Below are 24,014 nucleotides of genomic sequence, written 5' to 3'. Positions count from 1 at the left end.
TCAGTTCAATTATCACATGTTTCAAAATTAGACAAGCGATAGGCGGGAGCTCAAGCTTAAGTCAGAAATTTTAGTCCTTATTATAACTTTGGTGAAAATAATGAAAAAATGAGCTCAGTTTATTGGGATGAAAGTTCCATGTTTTTTTGCCTCCTTTGCCAAATACACTTAAGCGATTTAATCCATAAAAGTTAAATTAAGGCAGCCGGGTCTCTTCTTGGTTGTTAAAAACGTGAACAGTTGAATTTCAAGTTCCCCAATTTCCGGCTCCAATAGATGTGTCTCATGGGGGTGGTTATGTGTGAGGTTGTTGTTGAGTCCAGATGTGGCTGTTGAATGACTGTTTTTCCATAATGATAAAACATGATGGACATTGTTGTCCTCACAGAATGGTAATGTGTGTGTGCGTGCGTGCGTGCGTGCGTGCGTGCATGCGTGCGTGCGTGTGTGTGTATGTATGTCATTTCCTCAAAAGGTTGCCTCAACCCTAGTAGACCCCATACCTCAATGAAACACGGGATGCATCGTTCATATGAACGAGCACAGCACAGATATGCTGCAAAGCTGGACTTCCCAGTGGAGTTTAAAGATAAAGGGCTCTATTTTCATGCCCATTGTAAGTCCAGCTGTCTAACTGCATGAAGGAGCACTCAACAAAGTTTTGATGTGTTTGCAGACGTGCGGAGCTTGTCACTGTTGGAAACGGGCTGTTTGCGTTGTTGTGGGCGTAAAGACAACCAACTTGATTCACCATCAATCAAAGCTGCTCCTTTAAACCCTTTAAAATCAGCATGCGAGAGCCATAGCCCTTGACATGGTAGAAGGAGAAACTGATTTGCTGGAGCCTATGCAAGAAGTCAGGGAGCACAAGCAGGAACTACAAGCAGTTTTCCACAGGCGGATGATGTAAAGTTGAGCACGGCGATCACAAATGTGTAAAATGGGCACTTGTAAACCGCCTTTAACCCCAATCGCATGCTTATCAACTTATGATCTTAGCCATCCGTAAAAATGTCATATAAATCATTAATTGGATTTTGGGTTTTTTACGCGATACACAAATGATTCCTCTAAACTAAATGTGAATTCTCACCATATCCAAATGCCCATCTCAGATGCTCTCTATTACCAGCTGGAAAATGTAACATTCAAAAACCCTCAACCTTTTGGGAACAAGTTTATTTGACAGGCAAGCCATCAATCAAAATTAAAAATCCCATCATGAAAATATTAAGGAAAAGAAGGACAGATTCAGACCTCCGGAGAGAATTTGGCCTGGATATCATAGACTGTATTCTCAATCGAAATGACCTGTCTTCACAATCATCTATGCTTGTCTTTAAGAACCAGTTGAGATTCACTCTACCATTTTTACAATCTTTTCTACAAAATTTCTTTGAGATTATCAAATATACAGAAATGATCATAGCCAATTGTGGCTCCTCTCCCTTAAGTGTGGGTGAGTGAGTGAGTGAGTGAGTGAGTGAGTGAGTGAGTGAGTGAGTGAGTGAGTGAGTGAGTGAGTGAGTGAGTGAGAGTGAGTGAGTGAGTGAGTGAGTGAGTGAGTGAGTGAGTGAGTGAGTGAGTGAGTGAGTGAGTGGTTTATTGATTGATTGATTGATTGATTGATTGATTCTTAACTTTAAACATCTCAAAAAGATAAAGAGATCAAGCAAACAGAAAAACAGACAAATAAAAATAACGTACAAATTAAGTTAGATTAAGAAATGAGAAGGAGTAAGTTGAAGTAAAAACAGATTCACTCCTGGCCTCTCTCTGCTGAGCATATTTCTTAAGAGTCAGCTTGAGAATACCAAGCTGTATATTTCATTCTCAGACAGAAGTGTCTGTGTGGTCCAGTAAAGTTCAGATGTCCTTATCTACCTTATAAACAGACCCCTAGATATAACCTTTCACACTTCTTTGGGCTGAAAGCAGCTTGAAGTCTTCCTTTTTTCCACAACTATTCTATGCTAAAAGGTCAGGTTTTGAGAAGTTTTCTTTCTATTTGGTGGACAAATGATGGGGGACCGTACACAGGAGTATGAAATATTAAGAATATAAGCATTTCACTCACCTTTTGTGCTTTTAATGACCTGCCATTATTATTTACATAGGGTCACCCTTCTTTGTCTTCATTCGAATGACTTTTTGCTTATTATTTGTCTGCTAGTTGAAGCGCAGCAGCTTTACGCTGTCTCCCATCGCTTGGAGCGTTGGCTAGGCCTTCAAATATCTCAAGGCATCAGATTACCCCGTTCATCTTGCACTTGTGAAAAATCACTCTCTCTCTCTTTTATTTTCCTCTTTGCTTTTCTGCGCCTGAGGGCTTTTCTGGCAGTTCAATCAACCTGATCGCGCTCAACACAAACACTCACTCTGTCCTCCGCTATGCCCTGACTTAGAATAAACGACAAAGTCTGGATTTGGCTCCGGTGCGGCAAGCTCTCAGCTGGAGATTAAACTGTGCTAAGACTCCCTCTGTTACTCCGGAGACGAGAAGCGGATGACATGGGGGAAGAGGAGAGAAAAGATGAGAGATAATGAGAGAAAAGAGGGAGAGGCTGTCGGTGAGATAAGCCAAATGCAGGAAAGCAAGTTGGCCATTGGCCGAGATCTTGCTCATTCTGTCTTCGTGCAGCTTCAATAAATGATGGCCAGCAGGGGAAATAAGATGGCACTCACTTTCAGCCTGCCTGGTTTCTCACCGTCAGCTGCATCAGGTGCTGCAGTGCTAAATTGCTGCTGATAAAAACTGCTGGTGTCCAGGAGGTCTTTCACACTCAAAGGAAGTTGTACAATAATCAGTGATTAAAATACATTTACATGGATTTCAGAGGCATTCATCTTTTATTTATTTCCTTCAAGAACTGGCCTAATTTGAGGTAAATTTATTTTCATTTGTTACGTAGGTATCTTTTAGCTGGAAATTGAACTTGAGACAACCATGAACAAGAGCAGTGGTGTCCAAAGTTTGACCCGGGGGTCATTTGTGACCTGCCATCAATTTTTAGCAGCCACAGCATATACTACTTTGGATAAATTGCAATTGGCACGACCCATATCGTTTTCCTGGATTGAACTATGTAATGTGACTCAGTGGCAAAGCAGGAGAAGAGAAAATAAAACTGAAAAAAAATCATTCTCGTCTTTTACTTTCTTATTTAAAACACAACACTAAATAGTGTTTGTAACAATGGGCTGGTTTTATCAAGTGAAATTAATTAAAGGTAAAGAATGTCAATGTGACCCTTGCATCCTTTCATTTTTCTGTATGCGGCACTTGGAAGAAAGTTTTGGACATCCAGCTCTTTAGCAATAATGTTTCTGTAACTGTTAAAGCACTAAAAATTAAATGTGTCATTTTTAACAAATTACCAATTTAAAAACCATGTCAAATTGCTAAAATCCAACAAAAGGTAGTAAATACTTTTGTCATTTTTTGCTTTGAATTAGTTTGATTTACAAGACTTTCACAAAGCATGCACCTGTTGCCTAGCAACCTCATTAGTTGCAATTGCTTTATGAGAAGTGAGAATGCAGTCTTTCTGTTACCGTTTCTCTCCTTAGCTAGTTGATTCAGACGAATGCTTACATTTAAATGTATGCTTCACGGGCTCGATAGCAAATCCTCTAGTTTTTTTGGGGGGGGTCATCAGGGCTAGTGGTAAGCCCCCCTTGCTTCACTGTTCTGAGGTTTGTGGTCCTAATCTTGGCTCCAGCTTTCCTGTGTGGAGTTTGCTTGTTCTCAGCATGCTTGCCTAGGTCTTCTCAGGGTATTTTGACTTCCTACCACTTTGTTCAACTGAAAACTCTAAACCCTTGAATCAGGACAGATTCTACATATTTTATCTGGCAGATCTTGTTATATGTCTACAATTGTATTATGAACTCAGTGTTGCCACAGTCACCTTAATAAAGTAACTTACTTTACTGACTACTTGCTGTTAAAAGTAACTTTACTGCTTATGTAATTTTAAAAGTAAGTTAGATATCCAGTTACATTAATATTTACGTTCAGTATCTGTTGACAACACCGCTCAAAATAAAAATAGCTCTTGGTTTGGCCACTTTACTTACCGTACGTGGAAGTGCATTAGCAGTCATGTTTAAGAATAAATTGTGTTTTTCTGTTTTTATTATATAAAATAATGGTGGCTGTCTTTCTAGACATCATTTCACCAAATACAGAGCTGTTTTCAGGGACCTCCTTGAGAACTTAAGTAGAGACCATAAGGGAGTTTTTGAAATTCATATAAATTGGCTTATAAAGAGTCATATGAAATACGTAACTGTCGAGTCAGCGAGAAGCAAATCGGTCATTAGAAATTCCGCTTTGGGACCATCTGAGGCAATTTTCACCAACTCAATCCGGGGTAGCTGCTCTGCTTCTCACTGCCTCAACAGGACCTCACCTCACCTTTGCCTGCACTGTCGCCGCACTTTCATCTCTCCCTATGGCTCAGCAGGTGGAGAGATGCACTGGAAAGCTGGAAGATGAGAACAAACCTGAGGAGATATAATATACAATGCTAGTCATCTTTGAGATGTAAATGTTCAACACACACACACTGACGCACGCACACATCCATCCCCATCTTTTGCTACTCTGCTCCACCTGTCATCCTCTTATCTCTTCCGACCTCACATGGTCACCCTTCCTCTCGCCTAGTCTTCCCGCTCCCCTTGCTCCTACTCGCTCTCTGTATTACTTTTGGCTTAGCTCCAGGCAGCGCTGACGTATTGAAATCAGCATGGGGCTAGAAGAGTCATCTGGTGCTAAGCGGAAGATGCTCCGAGCTTTGGAAAAGCGTCTTAACATTTGGTCTGGAGAGGCTGACAAAGACGATCAGGCGATAGAGCAGTCAAGCTGAGCACTGGGCCTCGATTGCCTCTCGGTCAAATACGGTGAGATAACGAAGCAAACTTGAATCCAATGCCAGCCGTTTGATCTTAAGTTAAAAAACTATTTTCTTCCGGAACCTCAATGAAACCTGCCGCTGTACCGCTGTAGTACAGTTTGGAATTCAACCACGTTTCTCAGTATGATTATGCCATTAAAGCGAACATAAACCTCTGCAACATCATGCCAACACAAGATGTTAACCCAGAAATTTAGCTTCTTACTGTAGGTAATTTATTGTTTCTCAGCTTGACAGCAGAAGCACAAGACCCTCCAACTAAAGTTTTACAGACTGAAGGTTTTCTGCAGAAATAATATTGGGAGAAAAGTTAATGTGGTGCCCTGTACTTTCACTTGCCACCATTTGCATTTAAAAAGCATTTGATTTCAGACTGGAAGGCTGCGTCCTATCTGTTAGAAAAGTTTTCAATAGGATGTCCACTCACAATTTCATCTAGTGAAACATTTAACATTTTTAAAACCAAATACTCCTAAAATGACAAGAAGGTTAATACAAAAATATACCCACATGGAATCCACTGAAAGTTTAGCCTGCCCAAATAGCTTGTTTCTACCCAGTTTAAGGAGTTAAAACATTTACATACGTACGTATATACATAGTTTCGTATACAGCTCACAATGACAATGCATATTTGTGCATATCTGATTCGTATCTGAATTTTATCCATACGTCAAAGATACCCAAATCTGAGCTAAGGATGTCAAATCGTATGCACTCTCTTTCCACAGTCATGACCTAGTATATTGTAATTGGGCCAGGTAGAAGGAAAGAAATGAATTGTGTCAGTTGAACCATGTAATAATGTAAATCCTGTCAATGAACAGGAAAGATTTGGGACTTTGGGACCTCAAAATAGACTATGTAGGTCAAAGATTGGTTTTAGCTAGTCTTATGCAATTTTAAAAAGAAATCAGACAAATCTGTGTCTTAGAGTCTTCAAACATAATTTTTCATGAGGGAGTAATATTTCTAAAATATGTTTATAATAACATCATGGAGAACTGAGTGATATGTTGAAACATAAAATTTACAGTTCTGAAGTTCAAATCTCGGATCTGGTGTATGTGTTTTCTTGTTTCAGTAGGTTAATACCAGTCCGTGTATTTAAAAAATAAAGAAATATAGAACCTATAAATGGAAAAGCTGAGGACAGACACTGCAATTCTTGCTGAACAATCAAATTCTGTTTTGATTATTTTTGACATAGTATCTGACAAAATGTCTTACACAGCCTAATTATTTCCGGAGTGCTTTTATCATTGAGCATGTTCACATTAGAAGCCAGAGTGGGGAAAGCAGGACAAAATCTTGTTGGAGATGACTTTAGTGCAGCAGACAAGGTCAAGGCTTTGAGGGCCTGCATGTGTCATGATGATTATCAGTCAGCAGATGCAGATACGGCATCATGGCTGACAAGAACACCAACCAGCGGACAACCTACATGTATGGACAGGAACTTAGTCCATACCAATGGTGTTTTTCCGTGGTGTGTCTCGCTCCCTCTTTGTTTTTCATCCTGAAAATACATTCACTGAGTATCAAGCACATGTCAATGCAACTGGTAGCACTTTAACCAACAGCCAAAAAAGAGCCCACCCAAAATGGCCCTGTTAAAATGATGCACATCAAAGAAAAGAGTCATTAAATCAATTTGGATCACATTCTTGAAACTAAAAATTCAGTATCGGTAAATAGAAAAACAACACTCTAAACATCTAAATGAAGCCAACAAGAAGATCAAATTGTGTCAATATAATCCTTTGTTCGATATCAATACATGTTCTTGTAAATGTACTTACCTTCATAATACAGGGCAAAGTTAAGTTATTTTTTGTTATAATTGGATTTACTAAATTTGGATAAGTGGAGGCATACATTTCCATTCCAAAGACTTGTCTTTCATCTAATAACTATAACAGTACAGTTTGCATAACAGTGTGCCAAAAAGAGGTATTTTTGTAGCGCCAACCCCTCAGTGACACCTAAAAGGAATATCAAGTAGAAGAAGATGTTCCCTTGGAGCAATTTGCAATCAAATTGTCAGAACAAATGTACAGGTTTTGGCATCAAAGTACATACAGTTTGGGATACGGACAGCCAGATTAATAAAGTTAGCTGCATCTGTAGAAAAGGCAGCAGCTGGTTGGGTGAGTGAGGGTGCAGACAGCGAGTGCTCCGAAAAACCTCGTCTGTGCTCTTTTGCTGCAGCAAACTGACACCACAACCTCCATGCATTTTTCATGAATCATGTTGGCTGACAAGGCTCTCCCGCATTCTCTTTGCCTTCAATAACACGCACGGACACACGCATGTACGCACGCACACGCACACACACACACACACACACACACACACACACACACACACACACACACACACGCACACACACACACACACACACACAAAAAAACATGCAAGCATCCTCTCCACATTCTCCCACTCTCCATGTAGCTTTCTACCAAAATTTAATAGTCCTCTTCAACATTCTCTCTAATTTCCTCACTAATACAAAATTACTTTTCATAATGAATATACAGAGAGGTCAGATGACCCACTGAATTAAAAGTTAATACTGGAGAGGCATTAACTAGTAATATATTCATGCTTTGCATAATAATAATAATCGATGTTAGGATACTATTTGAGATGACTAACACTATAATTGAGGTTACAATCATACGAGTTTTCAAGTTTTCAAAGATATATATATATATTAAAAAAAGAATAAATAAATAAAGGGTTAATTGCACAATAAGAGCACATTCAAGCATTTTCTCGCACCTGGGATCGAACCAAGATCTTACCGAGCAAGAGCCCGTGTCACTAACCAGTCGGCTGTTTCGACATGACAGGCTATGGTCGTATGCACTGTTTTGTACTAGTGATGTGCATCACAGGCCAATAGGGAAAAAGCTTAAGTGAGAGTGAAAAGTGCCACACCCCCCCTCACCCCCACCTCCTGATTGGCTGTTTGAGCTGTGACGTCACTTGGACACTCCATTAGGTACACCGCCATTTTCAAGTGTACCTCATAACAGGCCACTTTATTAGGGAAATATCATGGTCAAAGGTCACAGGTGTCAAGCTCTAGTCCTCGGGGCCGCGTTCCAACATGTTTTCCAAGTGACCCTCGTTAAGCGCACCTGCGTGAAAAGTTTTTGGTCACTTTCACGTTCCGCAGGAGCTAAAACTTTTCACGCAGGTGCACTTAACGAGGGAATCACAAGGACACTCTATTAGGTACACCGCCATTTTCAAGTGTACCTAATAACAGGCCACTTTATTAGGGGAATATCATGGTCAAAGGTCACAGGTGTCAAGCTCTAGTCCTCGGGGCCGCGTTCCAACATGTTTTCCAAGTGACCCTCGTTAAGCGCACCTGCGTGAAAAGTTTTTGGTCACTTTCACGTTCCGCAGGAGCTAAAACTTTTCACGCAGGTGCACTTAACAAGGGAATCACACGGACACTCCATTAGGTACACCGCCATTTTCAAGTGTACCTAATAACAGGCCACTTTATTAGGGAAATATCATGGTCAAAGGTCACGTGTCAAGCTCTAAGTCCTCGGGGCCGCATTCCAACATGTTTTCCAACATGCCCTCGTTAACGCACCTGCGTGAAAAGTTTTAGCCACTTTCACGTTCTGCAGGAGCTAAAACTTTTCACGCAGGTGCGCTTAACGAGGGAATCTCACGGACACTCCATTAGGTACACCGCCATTTTCAAGTGTACCCAATAACAGGCCACTTTATTAGGGAAATATCATGGTCAAAGGTCACAGGTGTCAAGCTCTAGTCCTCGGGGCCGCGTTCCAACATGTTTTCCAAGTGACCCTCGTTAAGCGCACCTGCGTGAAAAGTTTTTGGTCACTTTCACGTTCCACAGGAGCTAAAACTTTTCACGCAGGTGCACTTAACGAGGGAATCACATGGACACTCTATTAGGTACACCGCCATTTTCAAGTGTACCTAATAACAGGCCACTTTATTAGGGAAATACACGAGGTGAATCTTGGAAAATATGTTGGAATGCGGCCCCGAGGACAAGAGCTTGACACCTGTGACCTTTGACCATGATATTTCCCTAATAAAGTGGCCTGTTATTAGGTACACTTGAAAATGGCGGTGTACCTAATGGAGTGTCCATGTGATTCCCTCGTTAAGTGCACCTGCGTGAAAAGTTTTAGCTCCTGTGGAACGTGAAAGTGACCAAAAACTTTTCACGCAGGTGCGCTTAACGAGGGTCACTTGGAAAACATGTTGGAACGCGGCCCCGAGGACTAGAGCTTGACACCTGTGACCTTTGACCATGATATTTCCCTAATAAAGTGGCCTGTTATTAGGTACACTTGAAAATGGCGGTGTACCTAATAGAGTGTCCTTGTGATTCCCTCGTTAAGTGCACCTGCGTGAAAAGTTTTAGCTCCTGCGGAACGTGAAAGTGACCAAAAACTTTTCACGCAGGTGCGCTTAACGAGGGTCACTTGGAAAACATGTTGGAACGCGGCCCTGAGTACTAGAGCTTGACACCTGTGACCTTTGACCATGATATTTCCCTAATAAAGTGGCCTGTTATTAGGTACACTTGAAAATGGAGGCGTACCTAATGGAGTGTCCAAGCGACGTCACAGCTCAAACAGCCAATCAGAAAGTGGGGGTGAGGGTGGGTGTGGCACTTTTCACTTTCATTTAAGCTTTGACCATGATTTTTCCCTAATGAAATGGCCTGTTATTAGGAACACCTGAAAATGGCGGTGTACCTAATGGAGTGTCCGAGTGATGTCACAGATCAAACAGCCAATCAGAAAGTTGGGGTGAGGGCGGTTGTGGCACTTTTCACTTTCCGTGAAGGTTTGACCATGATTTCTCCCTAATGAAGTGGGTTTAAGGTTATTGTTTCAAAGTAGGTTTAGGGATTAAGGGTTAAGGTTAGATTTAGGGTGGGCGTGATTTATTGGTTTGCTCCGCCAACTTGGGAGGGGGGCCACCTGATGTATTTACACATAAATACTTTGCTTTGCATATGCATACAAAGCGAGGTTCCAATTCTAAAAGCACATTCAGGTATATGCTCACACCTGGGATCGAACCAAGTTCTTTCCGAGCAATAGCCCGTGTCACTACCCAGTCGGCTATTTCGACATGGCAGCCCTCGGCCGTCTGCGCTCTTTTGTACTAGTGATGTGCATTCCAGTTAAATGAAATGAATCTTTAGAATCGGTTCACTCAAAAGATTTGTTCAAAAGAATCATTCATCGAATCGTTCGCTACACTTTCTTATTTATTTATTCTTTTTTTTTTTTTACCTCGTGTAGTGTACCTATTTAAGTGTCCATGAAGTGTTCCTAATCACAGGCCACTTCATTAGGGAACAAGTTTAAGTGAAAGTGAAAAGTGCCACACCCGCCCTCACCCCCACCTCCTAATTGGCTGTTTGATCTGTGACATCATTCGGACACTCTATTAGGTACACCGCCATTTTTAGGTGTGCCTAATCACAGGCCACTTCATTAGGGAAAGATCATGGTCAAAGCTTAACTGAAAGTGAAAAGTGCCACACCCACCCTCACCCCCACTTTCTGATTGGCTGTTTGATCTGTGACGTCATTCGGACACTCTCTTAGGTACAACACCATTTTCAGGTGTTCCTAATAACAGGCCAATTCATTAGGGAAAAATCATGGTCAAAGCTTCACGGAAAGTGAAAAGTGCCACACCCGCCCTCACCCCCACTTTCTGATTGGTTGTTTGATATGTGACGTCATTCGGACACTCTATTAGGTACACCACCATTTTCAGGTTCGTTCGCGAAGATTCACGAGTGAGTGACAGACAGCGTTGCTGCTATGCCAGCCGACACACGTTATGCCGACATTGATGTTTTAATTTTGTATTTGTTGGATTGTAGTTGAGGGTGTTATTATACCGAATGTGTTTGTCTTTGACTAAAAGGTTGGCAAAAAAATCCGTTATGCCGACATTTGTTATTTTGGGGGACACCAACTCATATAACAACGTAAAACACATATTGTCATATAAAGCAGTTCACAAAATGTCTGATTTTTATGTTTTAATTGGCGAATATAAAAACAAGGAATAAAACACCAGACAAGTTTTAACATAAATGTTTATTAATAATAATAATAATAATAATATTAAAAGTAAATTTCAAACCAGCAATCTAATGTGAAATTGCAGTAGATATATTGGATAACAATATTTAGGCGTATATATGCATACACGTTATTGAAAAACTACTATAAGCAGTGCCGGCTCTACGCAGGGGCAAGAGGGGGCGTTGCCCCCTCAAACAGATGTCCTGCCCCCTCGAATCAAACTTTTAGAAGTGAAAAATCCGCTGATAGAAACACACGTTAATCAGCCCCCTCTCTTCTCTCATGTCGGTGCAGTGTGTGTCCTCACACAGCCTGCTGCCAGGACTCCGCTCCCCTCCGTAAACATCCAATCACTGTGAGTATGCAGCCAGAGAGTGTCAAGTTACAGTCAGCGCGGTAGGAGTTGGAAGAAGCAGTAAAAACTCCACCAAACTCGTCGTAATGACCCGTGATTTAACTAATGATTAACGACAACTCAAATAATAGTTACTATAACATTCATATTATATGTTCCCCCCCCCTGAGAGATTGCCACCTTATTGTGGTCAGGGGGTTTGCGTGCCTCAGTGACCCTAAGAGCAATACCAGCAGAAGCTTTAATCTTCAGGTGGGACACCCAAGCTGGACAGGTCTTAGTGTAGAGGCCTGACAGAGTGCAATCCACTTCTCCAGGTTGAGATCTGGACACACAGCTAACAACTGCCGTGAAGAAAACACTAACAGTGTTAAAAATGTGTAAAAAAAAAAAAAAAAGAACATGCCCCCTTCACATTTCTGACTGCCCCCTCTTATGTGCATTCCTAGAACCGGCCCTGACTATAAGTATTATAAAATCAAGATTACCCAAAGAGAAGCATAATCTCCCCGTTGTTGCATAACGGCGCATCCCTTCATGCAATAAAGTTAGCCGTTAGCTTGGAGAAAACGTGCATAAAAGAAGTGGTGTTTCAGTGAGTGGTTCTTTCTTTCCTTGGCAAATCGTAAATCTGCATTCTGGCTTACATAGTTCACGCCAGGAGGGAGACGCAACACGTTCACTGACTGATCCGTTGATACACGGGAAGGCAGTTCAGCCATTAACTCGTTCGCGAACGGGAAAGTCAGGATTCGTTCCCTCACTGATCCGTTCTCGCGATGAACTGGAAATGCAAATCACTCACTGACTCGTTCACTCACAGATCCGTTCAGTTGGTGAACGGGAAATGCAATCCACGACTCGTTCGTGAACGGGAAGTTACATCATTTTCTTCTTCGTTTTGTTTTACGGCGAGGTGGCACCAGCTTCAATACGCATCACCTACTGGTTGAAGTAATATGAACTGAAAAAAGAACCAATCACTTTCGGGAGTGATTCGTTCACTCTCGTTCACTGAAGAAAATCGTTCTTTTGAACGAATCATTCACTCACGAGCCAACACTATTTTGTACTTACCCAACGCACTGGTACTTGTATTGTTTGATGTACATGGTGTTCCCACGGGATGTCGTAATATACAGAAAAATGTGTGCGTTGCCGTTGTCGACATTACCGTGTTTACTTGATTGTTTTTTGTCTGGTGTATTGTTTAGTTGTGTGTGTTATTGAAGTTAAAAAACAAAAAAACCGGATCAGTGTGTGTGTGTGTGGGGGGGACGATTCCTTGAACATTTCGTTTGAACGAAACTTTTGAGTGAACTGATTCTAAAGATTCAGTTCACTGAAAAGAACTGGAATGCACATCACTAGCCTCCCCAGTCATGAACCTCACCGCACGTCACTGCTTTGAAAACTTGAAGTCACGTCTCACTATGTCCCAGCTCCCATTTCTGATCCAGGGTCAGCATAGTGCCCAGCAGCCATTTCCCCTCCCTTGTGCAGTGTAGTCAAGTTAGACATTTACTGCTTGTGGCGTCGAGGTCATAATTATGTTTATGCCAAAGATGTGAGTCCTATATATATATATATATATAAAGGAAATTGAATTGATGATATATATATATCATCAATTCAATTTTTTTTTCATGTTTTCAAAAAAAGACCACAAGAATTGAAAATTGGGGTAGTGGAAGATGGATGCAAGACAAGAAGGATCAGGCAGAAAAAACAAATGAAATTCTCATCCAAAATTTAATTCCAAACTCCTTGGCAGGAAAGGGATAAAAACAAAGACCAGACTCCCCCAGGAAGAGGGCAGGGTGGATTACACCGAGTGAAACAACCAACCAGACAAGAGTGTGCAAATAGAACTTGGAACAAATTCCACAACAGGGATCTCTGAAAAGAATGGCACCAACATCATTAGAAAAAAAATCAAATATGTAAAATGAATATAACAACTTTCCACTTTGAAATATCAAATCATCTTTTACTGGAGATATATCTTTGAAGCAAATGCCACATTTAAACTACTGACAAGTTCATTTATCTGAATGTAAAATGATAACACGAAAGTCACCAAATACCATATCAAATGAATGTACATGTTCAAAATAATGATAATTAATAATACAAAGGACCTGTGTGTGAACGTGACCTGCGATTGGGCACGCATAACCCTAACCCCTTACCCTACACTAACCCCTAACTTACATTACCTTAAATTTTAAACCCTACTTTGAAACGCAAACCCTAGTTTTAAACCCTACCTTGAAACCCTAACCCTACGTTGAAAAGCTAGAAAAGTAGGAATGTAACCATTACCCTCAGCCTAAACCCAACCCTAGCCCAAATTGAAACCATAACCCTACTTTTAAACCAGTGAAACCCAAACCTTAGTTTAAAACCCAACTTCTAACCCTAGTTTGAAAAGCTAACTTACTATACATATTATGACATTTAACCAATAACCCTAACTTCTTGCCCTAACCCATTATCGTAACCCTAACCTAACCCAACTTAAAAACCTAACTTTAATTTGAAACCCTACTTTGAAATCCTAACCCTAAATTTGAACATTAACCCTAGTTTTAAAAGGTCATTTAGTTTATTTCAATGCAATTCACTTTGCTAAAAGGTTGGAATTGAAGAGAAGGAGCAAATGGAAAACATAAATGCTGCAGTGGACTCTCACTCTAGTTGCACATATACAATCATACATCTAGGGCTACCATGCATGAAACCTACGCAGGCACGGAGAGAACATACGAACTCCACACAGGAAGGGCGGAGCCGAAATGAAATCCTCACATCTCTGAACTGTGAGGTGACGTGCTTCCAGAGGCGTAGCCAAGCCGGGGCGAGCCGGGGCGGCGCCCCGGTTAGGACTCCCTGCGCCCCGGTTGAAAAAAATCGAGCTTTTTCGATTCTTCATTTTCATGCCGTTTTTTTCTTTCGGTCTTGCGCGAATGTGCTTGCGCTATTCTATGTGCGCGATGTTATCCATTCACCGTTTGCCTCCCGGACCCGGATGTTGTTTTAGCGATCAGCGAATGGCGTGGGTGATGTTCGATTTTTTTTTCCTGTGGGCGTGCGCCCCTACTGGAAAAATTCCTGGCTACGCCTCTGCGTGCTTCACTGTTTTGTTGTAACTAACTAAATAAGGACAATTATCTTAAGATTGGCCAAAAATTTGTAGTTATTATTTTGGGGCCTGACCAAGAATAAATATTGAATTGACCACATTTGGACAAACAGTAGAAGATTGTCCAAATTGTCTATGCTGGTTGTCCATGATGCTATAGAATTTGTGAATGCTTCTTTCCATCACGACTCAGTTTCAATCAGGAAAGGTATTAGCAATATTTCATTATCATGCTGAAAGCATGTTTTGCTACCGGGCATTTGCATTATGACAACACTGCACCGCTTTGTCGTAGTGTATCAAACTGTACCAATTTCGACTTGAATGACTCTCAAAAATTACTTGTGGACACTCATTAAACATTAGAGATCGTTCAACAATTGTGTCTTTTACTGATGGGTGCACAGATGTTTGTTTGATTGGTGTTTTGTGGTCTAGCCCGCCTGCACACATTGTCATCTGCAAATGCTTTGTGTCTGGCTTTCACAGACTTAATTATGATAATCTTTGTATTAACCGCCTCCTCCTGATAGCACCTGAGGTGTTTTGTTAATTGGGTAAACACAATTTGCTAGCACCAACCACTACATATCACATTTCTCTTTTTTTTTTTTTTTTTTCTTTTCAAATCAAATTTTGGAATGTGCCGCATCTTCATCCAGAGTGGGCTTTGTTGAAGCCTTCTCACGTGCTGTGTAGCCCACAAGGCACATCAAAGTTAATCTATTTAGGCATCTGGAGCTAACACCGAGTGCTTTCAGTTTTCCGACTCCAATCAATAGCACAACCTTGGTTTATTTGAATCATTCATAGTCTAATCTAGAAAGTAATGGTTGCTTCAGGGCATGATATGCCGTTCACACTTTGTCTATAAATGATGGTGCGGCATTCATGAGTGACAGGGAATCAATGCAGAGGCCGCCGTCTTAAATGAAATAGGATATTTGACCGCTTCACTTTAAATTAATGAGAATGTTAACGCTCATGATGACATGACACATGATTTACGAAGTTCCACTAATTAAGTAGGAAATAGATGTAATATTATAAAGTACATTGACAAGCTTGGACAAACCACTGGATACAAATGTGACATTGTGGTGAATGCTTCACATATGTAACATTCTAATCTAAAAACAGGAACATTTTGCGTTTTTTGGTACAGTGTTGAATTAATAAATACATAAAATAGTGTAGAGGATTCAAGTATATTATTTTCTAAGTACTGTATGTTTAAAACCCTAACCCTAATTTGAAACCCTAAGATGAAACCCTAAACCCGAGTTTAAAACCCTAGCTTGAAATCCTAACCCTAGTTTGAAAGCCTAACCCTAGTTTGAAACCCTAGTTTGAAAGCCTCACCCTAGTTTGAAACCCTAACCTTAATTTGAAATTATAGTTTGAAACCGTAACCCTAGTTTCAAACCCCAATCCTAGTTTGAAACCCTTACCCTAGTTTAAAAAAATTGTTTGAAACCCGAGTTTGAAACCCTGACCCTAGTTTTAAGCAAATCATGAAAACTTGTTTTGTCCAATGCATAATGTGTTTTTCTCATTTAAACACATTTTTGGGGTTTGAAAAAATACAGCAAAGACCTTAATCATTGGTATCAAAATGCATAGGAGGAGAATTATTTTTCCTTGTATAGTCAGGTGAGTGGCATCTATTCTGAACATTGATTAGTCAAATCAAAGGATTATTGCCCAATAACGTATTCAATAGGTACTATGTATTAATAGAAAAAATGAGGTTGCTAAACATTTGTACCATGTACAAAAAACAAATGTTTACTTTTTTTACAAAATCATTCTAAAGTGTTGCAAGAAAAGCACCCGCACAGTACATATACAGAAAGAACTTCTATCATATAGATGAGTAGAAGTGAAGCAGACACATTCACTTCCAAAGTTCCGCCTTGGAATAATCCTTCATCAGCTATTCTCCTCCTCTGTAATGTATAGTGCATGGGGAGAGAAGCCATGAAAGAGTTTCCATGTATTATTGAACAAATCAGCTGCCACTGTGTGGATATGCTACAATTCAGTGGGAGAGCGTGTGTGTGTGTGTGTGTGTGTGTGTGTGTGTGTGTGTGTGTGTGTGTGTGTGTGTGTGTGTGTGTGTGTGTGTGTGTGTGTGTGTGTGTGTGTGTGTGTGTGCGCCCCCACTTGCGTTAACCTACTGGACGACCAGCGCTTCTGTCAGCTTGCGATGCCCTGTTTTTTGCCTGAGAGCAAAGAGTGGGTTATTAAATACGACTCCCAAGCAAACTCACACATTCACACACACACACATGCACGCACGCACACACACAGAAACACACACACACACACACGCATACACTTTTTGGACAGCTCATCTCGGTAATTAGTCTCCGGATAGGTCCATGGTGCACAAAGAAAAAAATTCAAAGAGATAAATCAGTTTCACAGGGAAAGGTGGGCAATGTTTGGATGTTGGACTCTCTGTTTTGTGTTTTTGTTCTATTGATGCAGTAAAAATTTGTTTTAAATATCCAACCAAATCAATTTTCAAAAGAGAATCTCAAAAATGATTGTCCACAAACATCAATGTTTCACAAAAGTGGAAGCAAAGACAAGGTAAAATATTGAAAATGTCTCTTCCCATCCCTATGTTTAAGGTCTTTTAAAGCAGTTCTATCATTTTTTTTTCCAAATCATGTTCTAGTTCTGCACAGATTTTGTAATTTTTTTAACTTATTTTTTGTTTTGCTTTACTTTGATTAGAAATGTCTTAAATTCTTCTTTTGTAAAATTTTGTATTTTTAACTGTGTGAACCCCGTTGTGTTTGTTTAGATTTTTAGACCTATTGTTTCTTTATGTAGCGCTGGCCAGCCCAGAGAATGAATGGGCCCGGGGTACACCACAACAATGCAATGATGGATGAGGGCAGCCATTGTAATTATATGAGGACCAACAGGTAACGCAGAAAAGAGACAGAGAGCCCTAGCCTGCCAGGGTATGATAGCACATATAGGCTCTGCTCTGTTTTTTTTCTTTTGTCGTATTTAAAGAGCAGCTTGGCTTTAGATAAAAATGCATTGCCATGCAAAATAGGCCATTTTTTTTAATGAGTATCAAACTATCCATTTTGGTTTTAGATCTCTGTAAACTTTTTGAAGGTGAAAAACAATGGGTGAAGGTTCCTACAAAGTGTTTTGCAAAAGCGTGGGTTCCATACTTGGGCACATTTTTATTTGTTTTTTGTTTTCTTTTGTATCTCCACAAAAGGTTAAAGGTGTTTGATGAGACATCTTGATTGCTGTTTGTTGGTTGGTTGGTTGGTTGGTTGGTTGGTTGGTTGGTTGGTTTGACTGAAATCGTTGCAAGACTTTGTAAATTGCGTATTGACTTGAGCACGCTCTTGGTGATCTATTAAAACTAAGAATTCAATCTTTTACTAAAATCTCAAATCGTGGACACAAAATTTTGTGTTCACTCACTGACAGATTGTGTGTGCTGTTAGAAACCGGTGGAAAAGTGGTGGAGGCCACCATATTAAAAGGAGCAATGCTAGACCACTGTTAAATTGTTACTTTGGATTACAAGGTGAGAGAAACAGAGTGTGGAGTATGGAAAAAAACGTCTTTTTAATACTGACCTGTGCGACTGTCCGATTCCACCAAACAAGGTTGTCTCTTGACAGAGTGCAGTTTATCATCACGCTTATAATCTACAAATCAAGCAGTAACATAATAAATGAGCTGGATAGCCTCACCTTGTATCTGGTTGTGTGTTTAAAAACGAATTAGGGAAAGACAGAAATGGCAACGGGAAAAGGTGTATAAAGGGGAACCGACTCCTCATGCATCATACGGTAGCATGTGGGTACACCCACCGTTTCCCGCACAATAACACCACCCATTGGGGAAGCAGTAAGAGGTCAGCCACCACAACCCATCCTCCCTCAAACACCCAAGAGTCAGCGGGACTCACATACATACGCACACATAAGCACAAGTACACGTTGGAGGACGACAACCCCTGGAGCATGCGACCTACATTGTGTGTCCTCCTGCCGCAGATCAATTCATCACCACATGGCAGAGGCCCCCTCCGTGGTAAGGATGTGGGGGAGCATTGGCTTGAGAAACCCTGCGGGTCCTATACACCTGGGAGAACAATACTAGCTCACTCAATGTTACAATTACAGGTTTTGTACACTAGCGAAATGAAAAGTTATTCAAAAAGGGCTAAGTAAAGCATACGGTGTAATGTTGCGCACCTCATTTCAAATACAGGTTATGTTTAGCCAGTAGATTTTTTAGATCTTAGATCTATTTTCTTAGATTTTTTTTGTTATTAATTTGGAATTTTATATTATTTTTCTTTTTTTACGTGGCACATTGCTCCACTCTCAACACGTAACCGGTACAGGAAATTGAAGTTTCATTCTTCCAAGGTGCTACGAAGAACGTCTGAACATGTAACACACAACAAATTAAATAACAAAAGAGGATCCTGGTTGTACATTAAAATGCTTGCTAAAATGATTGAATGAATGAATTTCCAGTCTACAACCAAAACGAAAGAAATGGCTTCACTGTTCAAATACTTTTGGAGCGGAGTGTGTTATTTCTCTTTTGGTGCCAGACGCAATCCCTCTCCTCCTGCTCCCTCTGGATGTGAAGAGGAAAAAGGAGAACAGAAAAGATTTTAATTGCTCTCCTCTCATCCACATCTGCCCCAGCTCATTCATCAGTTCAGCTCACCCCGTACAGAAAAGGGCTTGGGATATATAGATATTTTTCTCTATTTTCAGGGGGGACTCTCTCATGGGATGGGGGACGCGGCTGCTGAATAAAGGGTTGAGGTAGAGCTATCGCCATCGTGTCTGTGTTTGAGCTTGCGTATCCTCATGAGGGCATGAATGGCCTCAAAGCCTTTGGGAGTCTGTGATTGGGAGGGAAATGGGAAATTGGGACTCAAGGAATAAGAAGAAAAGGATGGGTGAAGGTGGGACAGCTGTGAGGCATAAAAACCTACAGAAGGACAAAAAAGGAGAGAACTGGACCAAGTTATTTTGCAAAGTTGGAGGAAACAAACGGGTAGCTGAATGTTCTAAAAAGTACGGCAAAGTTAGTCAAATTAACTTTCAGACTCTTTGAGCAATACTTAACAAAATCATTTCTTGGACCACTTTTAAGCAAGCAAAATGATACGGTGAAACCTCTGAAGTTGAATGTTCCTGCCATCAGACAAGTTGGAAAAAAAATATAATGTTTTTTTTTTTATAAACAAACGGATGCCTCTGAAGACTTTGGCGTTGTCAAATTGTTTGACATGCAGCACCTGCACCGTCACATAATTTCTTTGTTTTGTTTTTCACTTTGTGCGAGGCCTTTGTCACTGTATTTTCATTAACAGTGTAGTGCAACTAAGATGAAAACTGAATAATGACATAAAATTGTTTGAAACAGTTCACACAGGTGCATGAAAGTCTGACAAATATTCCAAATCAAAAGTCTCTTTCAACTTTCAATGCTCGACTTAACAATTTACCTGTTAGAATATGAACTATTATTTGTTTGTAAAATTGCAGGGTGAGCCACATCAAATTTGAATGATAAATGCAGTATGTTTTCCACCACTGCTTTGACCAAAGCGGATTTAATTTGCACCTCAAAAGTATAACAGTTAGGACAACCGCGAAAACCATGTATTCGGATACAGTACTATACTATATGATACAGTTCGGAATCATCCAATATGTGGATCCACCTGACACTAATATGAATTTTAAGGTCAAGTGCTTCCAACAACTGTTCAATGACAAGGGATACATTATATATGATGTATGGTATAATATACAAAAGAGGTCCATTGTATATACCAGGAGGAGGAGAGGAATGAGAGAAGAGGGAAAGAAAAGGAGCCAAGGTCCCAGAGGTGGAGTCCCGGATGCTGAGAGGCCTCAGAGGGACCGTGGGATGATTGTCTGTGACCTCCCACCAACCTAAGCACTGTTCAATGTCACAGTCTGTGTGTGATTGTGTGTGGTTTAAACCACTTCATTGTTTCAATTCCCCATGTATCTGTATTTGTTGGGAGGGTTCACTCCTTCATTTTTATTCTTTCATCTTACAACTAGCAACAGTGGGTTTTATAACTTTGAGAGCCACCCTGATATGTTTACATGTTTAAACATTGCCTGCTCAATATATAACAGTTATCTGCAAATAGAAATTTCAAGATCCAGATTAAAACATTGATGGCGATGGGCAGAAACCTTCCTTCAAACTAAAAAAAAAGCGTCATTTCCAATCCGGCTCCAGCCAGTCTGAATGGCTCCCGCCTCTGGTGGGAATTTACCCCATCCAATTTGGCTGCCATGTAGCTGTTGCTTCATCCATCCATCCATTTTCTGTACCGCTTAGTCCCCACGGGGGTCGCGGGCATTCTGGAGCCTATCCCAGCTGTCATTGGGCAGTAGGCGGGGGACACCCTGAACCGGTTGCCAGCCAATCGCAGGGCACACAGAGACAAACAACCATTCGCACTCGCACTCACACCTAGGGACAATTTGGAGTGCTCAATCGGCCTACCAAGCATGTTTTTGGGATGTGGGGGGAAACCGGAGTGCCCGGAGAAAACCCACGCGGGCCCGGGGAGAACATGCAAACTCCACACAGGGAGAGCCGGAGGTGGAATCGAACCCGCACCCTCCTAACTGTGAGGCGGACGTGCTACCCAGTGCGCCACCGAGCCGCTGCTGTTGCTTCATTTTCATTTATTGTTTTTTTGTATCACACACACACACACGCACGCACGCACACACACACGCACACGCACACTGACACCGTCATATGCGGGAATCGAACTCACGGTGTCGGCACACAAGACAGGCAAGTGTACCCCTACACCATCAGCGACTCCTGTAGCTGTTGCTTGTTATCTAGTCTTTCTTTTCATTCTCAACTTATATTTTGAAAGGAGAGCTAGGAGCATTGATGATACGAAAAAAGCCACTTTATTTAGCCAAATTATTATACATTGGTCATTAGCTAATTTTAATCGGAGATGGCTTTAACCCTATGCTTGACACTCATTTACCTTTTTCAGATTTTTGAGATATTTTTATTTTTCATTATTACAATTCATAATTAAATCCAATGCAAATTTTTCAATTATTGTTTTTTAATCAATTATTATACCATTCAAATTCGTTTTCATTCCTTCCTTAGTATATACCCTTCTTATAAATTTTATGTATAGGTACAACATTTTGCGTGTCTTGGGAAAGATAGCATTAAAGACAAATCAAAACTTTAAAACCTTCCTCTGCTGTTCAAGGCTCAAAGCACTGCTATATTGCTCATCAGCACAGCCTCCATATTTGTGAGCACTTCACTTCGTCAGCCCAAGGTCCATGTAAAAGTGCAGTAGTAGTTATCAGTGTCCAACACCTTACTAAAACCTTGTTTTTGTCAAACATGTGTATGTGTGTGTGCGTGCGTGTGCACGTGTGTATATAAAATGTGCCTGTAAATGCTAATAATTTGTCCGCGTCCGGATTTCTCGTCCCGCTCAATTTTTTCTTAATTTCATTGAACCAACATCTCATAAATACTTTTGCAGCTGCACCTTGAGGCAGATGAGTCATCCAGCAATGGATGGAAAATCTTCCCCTAATTTTTGCTCATGCGACTTATAATCAGGTGTGTCTTGTAGTCCAGAAATGATGGTATTTCTCATTATGAAGCATTCATTTTCTTTAATCTGTTGTTAATCCAATATCTTTACCAAACCTCAATAACAGGCAAAATGTCAGGGCTGGATTAGTGTGCAAATTCTGGTAGCAAGTCACTGAGGGGAAAAAAGAAATGGGTGCTAAAAATCACAAGTAAACATACATGTCATCTCCTTCTTTTGACAGTTTTTTATTTTAAGGTTTGTCTTTCTCCAAATTGTGACAAACAAGAATCTTTGTATGTCATCAAAAATAATCCTATTGTACCAAATGTACCAAATTAAAATATATGTACCGTAATTTTCGGACTATAAGTCGCGGTTTTTTTTCATAGTTTGGGTGGGGGGGCGACTTATACTCAGGAGCGACTTATATACATATATATGTTTTTTTTTCACTTTTTTGGGCATTTTATGGCTGGTGCGACTTATACTCCGGTGCGACTTATAGTCCGAAAATTACGGTAATTGCGTTGAAGGGCTTGATTAATTACATCGGCTCAATCTTCTATGAAGTGATGAAAATTGCAGACTAAATGAAATATTTAATTTACAGACTCTGTAACCTCTTCCATCACAAAGTGCATTGATGATGTGACCCACACGAAATACATCATCACTCGGGCGAACTGGAAGCCATGGCTGACAGGCGATGTCCTCAGGCTGCTGAGGGCCAGAGACAAAGCCTACAGAACTGGGGATGAAGCTGGCATGAGAACAGCGAGGGCCAACCTGTCCCGTAGCATCAAGGAAGCGAAAAAGGCATTCACTTGCAAGATTACCGCCCACTTCAAAGACAGCAGGAACGCACGAAGCCTATGGCAGGGCATTCAGACCATCACGGACTACAAGCCCGCGCCGCAGATCTGTGAGGGCAACATCCCTCTGCTCAACGATCTGAACCACTTCTTTGCTCGCTTTGACGCTCAGAACAGCACTTGCCCACTGAAGACCCCTCCCCCTCCACACGAGCAGCCCCTGTGCCTCTCTGCCGATAGCGTGAGGAGGACACTTGCTGCTATCAACATCCGTAAGGCGGCAGGCCCAGACAACATCCCAGGTCGAGCGGTGAAGGACTGCGCTGAGGAGCTTAAGGGTGTCTTCACAGACATCTTTAACACTTCCCTGCAGCAAGCCATCGTCCCATCATGTTTCAAGGCTGCCACCATCATACCTGTGTCGAAGAAAACTGCTCCATCCTGCTTCAATGACTACCGCCCCGTGGCACTGACACCCATCATCATGAAGTGCTTTGAGCGGCTTGTCATGACACACATCAGATCCATTCTCCCCCCCCACCCTTGACCCCTCCCAGTTTGCATACCGAGCCAAATGGTCCTCTGAGGATACAATCTGCTCTGCCCTCCACTGAGCCCTCACCCACCTGGAAAAAAGAGACTTGTATGTGAGATTGCTGTTTGTGGACTTCAGTTCTGCATTCAACACCATTGTACCACAGCGACTCATCTGCAAATTCGACAAACTGGGACTCAGTACCTACGTACCTCTGCAACTGGCTACTGGACTTCCTCTGTCAGAGGCCTCAAGTAGTACGTGTTGGCGACAATATCTCAACTAGCATCACGCTGAGCACGGGGGCCCCCCAAGGCTGCGTGCTCAGTCCGCTGCTCTTCACCCTGCTGACGCATGACTGCACTGCAACCTACAGCAACAACCGCATAGTGAAATTTGCTGACGACACGAGTCTGGTGGGTCTCATCACCGAGGGCGACGAGACTCAATACAGGTCGGCGCTTGACCTTCT

Source organism: Syngnathus acus, chromosome 2, assembly GCF_901709675.1.
Source record: "Syngnathus acus chromosome 2, fSynAcu1.2, whole genome shotgun sequence".
NCBI classification, from domain to species: domain Eukaryota; kingdom Metazoa; phylum Chordata; class Actinopteri; order Syngnathiformes; family Syngnathidae; genus Syngnathus; species Syngnathus acus.
The sequence above is the reverse complement of the archived record's forward strand: the minus strand, read 5'-3'. Positions refer to the sequence as shown.